Consider the following 8079-nt stretch of genomic DNA (forward strand, 5'->3'; position numbering starts at 1 on the left):
TTAAATTTCTATTGGTCTATATGTGATGAGTGATGACCATGTGCCATGTGCTTATCGTATTTTATCGGCTACCGAAAACAGACATCCTACAATTCACCAGTGTGGCAGTCTACGTTAGAGCCGCGCTTGAAGTAAATTCACTATTACTATATAATATTAATTATACTTACAACAGAAAATTTATTTTGATGAACGCCTATTTATTGAGTCATTTATACAGGTAATGCCTTATGCATTATTAGGATGGAAATAACGATTTGTTTAGCCATTCAAAATGTATGTAAGTATAGTTTAGCTACATGATTTTAGAGTAAACCATTGAGTAACTTACATATTGTCAAATGTTAAAAAACATGAACAATATCTGCGTTATCTCGTTGGTTTTTAAGAATTTTCAAGCGAGTTATGACGAGTGACCAATGACCATAATAATTTAATATTCTCATTTTATGATATAGTATATACCTTATTTACCTATTATTCTTAAATGGAAATAAAATAAAAAGTTAAAATAAATATGTACAATTGCTATGGTAGCAATAAGCAATAACTTATAAGAAAATATTAATCAAAATAGTTAATATGTTGAGTGTTAAGACTTGAAATAATATGTAGGTAGGTACCATTAATAATGGTCCATTATAATGCAAAATGCCAAAATAAAATATTTTGGTTTTAAGTAGACAAGTGGTCACTGTTGGTCGTCAGCACACATATTATAATTGCCTTAGTAAAACTATGCACAGCTACAAATATTGAAACTATATTATCTACTCTCGAAAGTCGTCAAATATATTAACAATAAGAAATCAATAAAATTACAATTATAAATAGAGAACCTGAGAGTCTCTATCAAAACACCACGTACGACGTACGTACTACACGAAAATATATACAAAGATATCTAACGACTAATGAGAAATTACAATTAAATGATAATATGATATTGACTCGTATTATACTATAATTACTAGTATAATACTATATTATACACTGTAATAATAAAAGCAAATATTATTTTAAATTAAATTGTTTAGTAGGTATTCGATTGGTACATGTTCTCCTTTTCTGTTTTTGGAATTTGGGAGGGGCATGGCCCAAAAAAATTATTGTTGGGGAAAGAATACTTTAAAATTTAAGGTAATTACAAAAATGAAAAAATATAATGCTTTAGAGTTGACAGTTCTAAAAAGCTATTGAGTAAATATTATAAGATACTTTTTAGTTTTTAAACTAAGCATTTGGAAAGTATTCTAAAAACTGTCTTGAATATACTTGTGTTAAAAATCAAACACTTTTACAATTAAAAATAATTCACATTGATTCACATCAAATTGTTTTTTTTTTGATAAAAATTAAATTATTAGGCATTTATTTATTTTATCATTCATTTGTTGTTTAATAAATATTGTAGTATTTTAAATAATTAAAACACAATCAATTTTTAATTTATTTTAATTTTTTAGTATAAAGTTCTAATTATACTTAAATGTAAGATTACAATTTTAAATTAATAATAATTAATTACAAAATGAATTGTCCTACCTGTTTGTACAATTAAATAAGTATAATCATAGATTAAATACCTAACACTATATCATCTATGATAAAACTTACAAGTTTTTAATTACATGTCAAGTATTTGTTCTTAAATACTTTTGCTTAGAAGTATTTGAATTATATTTTAAAAGTATTTTTACAAGATTGAGTTGATGTGTGCAATAAATTTTATTTTTTCCTACCCAAATTCAAACAAAAGCAAAATACCTTAGGTACTTTTATTAAACTAATATTTGATTCACTAGGTTACTTCCGCTACTACCACTACTAATTTATGCAGTTAGTTGAGATAAAACCACTCTAATTTAGTGTATAAAGTTATAACTTATAACAATTATAACCAACTAAAATAATATATATAAAACAACACCATATTGAATGTTATTTTTTTTAAATAAATTGTATAAAATAGGTATAAAACATTTAAAATTTAGTACTATTTTATACGAGCATTGCAATATCAATATAATATCAATTATATGAATATCAATATATCAATTTAATATATTATTTTCAGAACAATATTATTCTTACTTTCAAGAAGCATTAAAACTGATGATTTGTTTGTTAATCAAAAACTGATTGTTACCAGAACAACAGCAAATATTTTATGTACATGAATAATTTTTTTTTTCTTATAATATTAAAGAGGAAAATTACAATAACCTTTGTTTTACTTTCTCTAATTTGAATATAACATTATCATTATACACAACTCATAACTTATATTATGAACATTTTTTCTTAATAATTTATATCCTATCAAATATTTTTTTTAAATAAGTTAGTTGACAGAGAAAAAAAAACAATATAAATTAGATATTAACAATTACCTTTTTTATTTTTTTTTAACAGATTTGCTTTTGGTTTTTTCTTTTCTTTTGAACATTTTGTGCTATATTGAATACCAATTCTTCCTCTTTTTAGCAATTATCTATGTACATCAACAAGTAAAGATTTTCTCCCGCTTAATACTATTTAATATACAAATAATCTCATGATAAGTAATAATTGTTAAAACTGTTAAGCATGTACTTTATTTTCACGCTCAATTAATTTATTTTAAACTGTTCTGCCACGCAAAAGAATAACACTATTTATCGAAAATAAATACTTTGTATATTTTATTATATGAAAAGATGATTTGTGTACAATTAAACGATGTTCTGAACAGAATTACACTACACTTTCCTAGGACTGTTATAACACTACTGCTGATCGTACATCTATGGCCCAGGTTCGGTTTTAACAAAAAGGTTAGGTTTTTGTTTACTGAATATTTCCAGTATTAATATTTCCTAGATTATAAATCTACAATATTAAGTTTAGTTAGGAAAGTAGTAAATACAATCTAAGGTAAGTAGTAGTTACAGCTCCAGGTAAATAGCATATAAATATTATTAATTCTATAAAATAAATATTATTTTACTAAAAATGAAGTTGTTATTTCCTATGCTTGAGTTATGAACTAAAACTTTCTAACTTTAAATTTACAACTTAATTTATTCTCAACATACAATTCCCTGCATTCATTAACTTCCTTTACATTTATATGACAAAAAAAGCAATGTTTCAATACTTGTTATATTATTATAAACTATAATTATCAACTAATAAACTATTTATTTACCATTTAATTATTTATATTTTATTAAATTAATCAAAAATATTTTGTGGAAGTTAAAAAAAAATAATGAGGTACAAAATTTTAAGAACCAAACTTAAATAATATTGCGGTAAAATATCAAATTAAAATATTAGCGCCATGTGTAAGACAAAGATAGTAACACCATTAGTATATGCCATCTCGTTCTAACATTCTCCCTCGGGCAATACTACTTAGTGAGCATTCCAGTTATCATATACTGAAGTTCAATGATTGACAGACACTTGACTAAGCACTAAACATCTATGTTCACCAATGTCTTATTGATAACTTCCACTAGCATAAAATCGTAAAGCTGTAAATACCTAAAATTATAATTTCATAATTAGGTAATGGCTAATAGGTAGGGTAATTCAAATACTTTAATAACTTAATAGATATCTAAAGACCTTTTTTTTGTGCACTTATTCCTACTAATGAGTTGTGGATTTTCATAAAAGGCGTTAAAGTATGAATTAGTTCTTCAAGGACTTTACTAAGTTGATGTGTTCTCATGAACTGTCTTTGAGATAAAACTGAAATATTAATAACAATAATAACAATAGTTTACATTTATTATTAGGAGCATGGAAATATTTTGAAATACAAGGCTTTACCACTCTGAAATTTGTTCATGTTATATTTTGTAGTAGTAAAATAACTATTTCAGTCTAAAATAATCAATTTTTTAGCTTAAAATTGAATTTACAGATACGGCCTTATTGAAACATAACCAAACAAGACAAATGTTAATAGGACATTAGTAAGTACCACCTATATTTAAGGAGTGCCTACTTACTTGGTTTATTAATTACTTAATTTATTGCCCAATCATTAAATAAACTAAACTCTATTTCATATTTAACATCATTAAATGTATCCTCTGGTATCACAAATCGCCAAGCTTTGTTATCCAATGGAAGATTATTTAATAGATACCATATTTTGTATTAAATTATGTTGCATTATAATAAAATCTACATCGTCCTTAGGTATGATCAATAGCTAATAGGTATATAATGTGAAATTTTAAACACTAGATACCTAAGTACTCGGTGGTCAAAATGGCTCAAAATAAGTGGTGGGATGCCTAAAAATTCAGATTTCCTCATTTCATAATAATATTGTACACGTTTTGTTTAATATTTTTTATAAATTTAGCAATTGATCGACTCACACATGATATATCATACACACCCACTTATCAGTTATTAACAAAACATTGCTAGAAATCAAATTTAGATATTTTAGCATAATTTAGCTATGTCCCTACTTATTATCATAAATTTCGTTATTGTTCTGTGATATTTTATTTTATTTTTATTTGTAAAAACATGTATTTTTACATTTTAAACGCCAATTGGTCATTGGCTTTATTTAAAATACCTATATTTATTAATTATATTATATTATTGGCTCTAAGCAAGGCTATAGATAATATAAATGTGAAACGACCTATATTAAACAACATAATAAGATGAACCGAAATGTAATAAAGCAATTATTTTAACCATAAAAAATAAAATTTGTCATTTAGATAAAAATATAATCCCAGTACAATACTATTATTTAAATTTTAAATGAAATAATTTTAAAAATATAAAAATATTAATATGTACTTCTTTTAAAAAACGAATCTTAGGAGGGATGCTTTATTCTAGACAAAATAAGTAGAGGGATGAAAAATATAAGTTTAAAAAAGTAGAGGGATGTCATCTCTTCGTATTCCCTCTACATCGAGCACTGTAAGTATTTTGAAAATAAAAACAAATAACAAATACGTAAATAATGTTGTAAATAGTACAGGTAAATGGTTTTTACATACTGTAGGTAACTACTGTAAAAGTGTAAAAATACCACACCGCAAACAAAATTATAAAATTATTGTTAACATTATAGTACCACAACGTAAACTGGTATACTATCAGTCAAAAACGAGTTAACGATTGGTAAATAGAAGTTGAAACGAGAAATCGAATATTACAGTTGAAACTTTGATCGAAAACTGTTTAAGAATATTGACTTTTGAATTGATCGTAACTATATCCGCTTTCAACCAAATTTTGATCGAAAACCCTTTTCGATTCATTCGAGAATAGGTCCCCTAAACCCTACTCATAAATAAATCTTACTTTAGTTATATGACCTGCCAATGTCTTGAAACAGTGCCCAGTTGTTAAATCCCAAAACTAATATAAATATTAAATATCCTTTAATGATGTCACCATGAGGTTGTGTTTATTTATAAATTGGACTCCTGTCACTACAATTTTATGACCAGATAATTTATGTAATCTTTTTTCTACTATGACATCCTAAATTACTGCTTTGGTATCCTGAAAAATGAATAGACTATAAATACCAAATTATAAAGTTAATAGTATTGAACAAAAAATAAACTTACTTTGTAATCTGAAGCAAGCATATGACCACAAGTGTCAGAAGTTAGTGCACTAATGACTGAACGGTGACCTTGAAATGTTCCAATAAGTTTGCCAGTTGCCAAATCAAATATATTCACTAATTCGTCAGAATAACCTACAGCAATATGTTTGCCTTCCGAAGTAGTGGTTAACTACAGAAATCTCTTTTTCATGTCTTCATCTTTAATTGTCGTGCCCTAATTGACAACAAGTAAATATACACATTTACATATGCATAAAATTAATAAGCTAACTATAATATGTGTTTACCAATTTTTCTAACCGCAATCCCAAATTATGACATTTTCACAAGCACTTACAGCAACATATCTGTCAGAAATACAGGTTAGCGTGACAAAGATTATGTTACAGTCGGTATGGCAAACAATTTTGACATTTATCAACGGAACATAATGCAAGTATTGCTTGGTTATACCCATTTTAAATAGTTTTAAACTAAAAAAAAATTAATAACAAATATCGTGATTACTGCGTCGGTCTTGTTGGGTTGCTACGATCGACGACCACTGAAACTTGCAGACATTTATTCGACAGTCGTATATATAAATGTATAATAACGATTAATTTACGCAAAACGATATGCCTGATATGGAGCAAAGAATTGAGAACTATAGAAGTAGAGCCATGAGAATTTGAACAGCAAAGGGGATAAATGATTTCGATATTTCGATGTAGATCATAGGTAGGTCGTGGGTAGTCAATAGTCATAACGTAAAGTCGTAAACAAAAATTAAAACAGCAAATAATGAAATGACACAGGTCGGCGATCGCAATCACGTATACACTTCACGAGTGATCTTATCACACCGCTGCTATCAGTAAATACGATACAAACACGGAGGTACTGAAGATTTATTATTTTTAATCGTGATATGAAGTCGCAAACACCGTGAATAAATGATAATCAATAATAGTCATAATACATTGTTACGAGTTATAAAAATTAAAAACTTTTTTTATATAACTTTTAGTTATAACTTATAATTGTTAAATAACATTTTGCTGCGGTTAGATCTATTTACGACTGGTCATTAATGTAACGGGCTTACTATTTTCAGACTTTCAGTATTGACTCACTCAGATCATTCAAAATGTTTATTTAATATTTAACATTAAGCGCTAGCACTTACTCAGCAGTACTGAACTCTTATGTCATTTGAAGCGATCATTTCACTTTTTAGACAGGTGGGTGGGTATAGGTGAATTCTAGGGGTTAATGAGTTAATAATTAATAAAGTTAAATAAGGTGATATATATATATTATAAAATTGATGCTTGATAGCGTGAAACATAGAAGTAAGAAGTCAAATAGACAAAATGTTTAGATTTCTATTTGTAGGTACATCCAAGGTTTTGTCTTAATTGTATTACCTACAATTGATTATTAAATGATTGATTTGCCTAATATTTGTTCCTAGATGATCTATGATTTTGTTATCCGCGTTGTTTGACAAAAACAATTTTCCAAAAGATGCAACAGCGCGGCTATGATATTCTAAATTAAAAAAATATTTTTATTTACAATAAATACTTTTTAATCATAATATTTAATACAGTAATAAACATTTTAGATAAGATATTACAGTCCTTTAGTCCAAATATTATTTATAATATTGGTTATCTGTTATATCCACCATTATTTTTACATTGAATTGAATAAGCTATTTTTTTTTGCATATTTATTAAAAACACATGTCTCTTAATAGTATATTAGGTTTAGAGTCGATGAATATTTATAAACTGATATGGTCATTATATCGACTATCGAGTATAAGATTATTTTTTCTTTTATGTTTCTTAATTATCTTAGAGTAAAATCACCTATTATTAAAATTGTAGAGAATATTATTTTTTAGGACACAACATAGTGATTTGTCTAAATATTATCTCAAAACTATTTCATATTTATTAAAATTTTAATGAAAAAACTCATTGATTTTTGTATATTAATAGCCATGTATAAACTAAAATAATAATGAAGTATAAAACCAATATGTCAAATCTTTAAGAATCACGAAAAAAATAAATAAATACTGCATTGACATATTCTTAATAAGCTTGTGAACTATAGTAAGTTCTTCATGAATTAATTTACTAATTATTATTACGAGGTACATGATATTATGCGATTAGGCACTGTGTAGATATATAATTTTATATTTTGTTAAAATTTATATTAGAAGATATTTTAATCCACATTATATTATTTCTGTTCGTATAAACAGTTCAGAAAAATTTCTGCATTTTGTTTTGTCCTTTACTTTGTAAAGAGAAGTACATAATATCAAAATGAGTTAGAACAGTATGTAGAAAAGTAATTAAAATTGCTTAGGTATTTAATTTAAACTCAAGACAATCTATTTTAATTAGGTAGTTAATATAATTTAAAAGTATAATAATTATAATATTTTCCGTTTAAAACTTAAGTAA

General features: G+C 25.8%; 1 long non-coding RNA gene across 3 annotated transcripts; it reads right to left on the reverse strand.

Annotated features, from left to right (window-relative positions):
• Positions 1-2656: 2656 nt before the first annotated feature.
• LOC132927335 (uncharacterized) lies at positions 2657-6441 on the reverse strand. Of its 3 annotated transcripts, none has more exons than XR_009661701.1 (4): positions 5899-6441; positions 5610-5825; positions 5338-5541; positions 2657-3741 (listed from the first exon to the last, which is right to left on the reverse strand). It is a non-coding gene; the product is annotated as an uncharacterized LOC132927335 (long non-coding RNA). The 3 variants fall into 3 exon arrangements; XR_009661700.1 differs by having other exon boundaries at positions 2657-3531; positions 3616-5541; XR_009661699.1 differs by having other exon boundaries at positions 2657-5541.
• Between the last annotated feature and the right edge of the window lie 1638 nt (positions 6442-8079).

This window comes from Rhopalosiphum padi, chromosome 3, assembly GCF_020882245.1.
Source record: "Rhopalosiphum padi isolate XX-2018 chromosome 3, ASM2088224v1, whole genome shotgun sequence".
Classification (NCBI taxonomy): domain Eukaryota; kingdom Metazoa; phylum Arthropoda; class Insecta; order Hemiptera; family Aphididae; genus Rhopalosiphum; species Rhopalosiphum padi.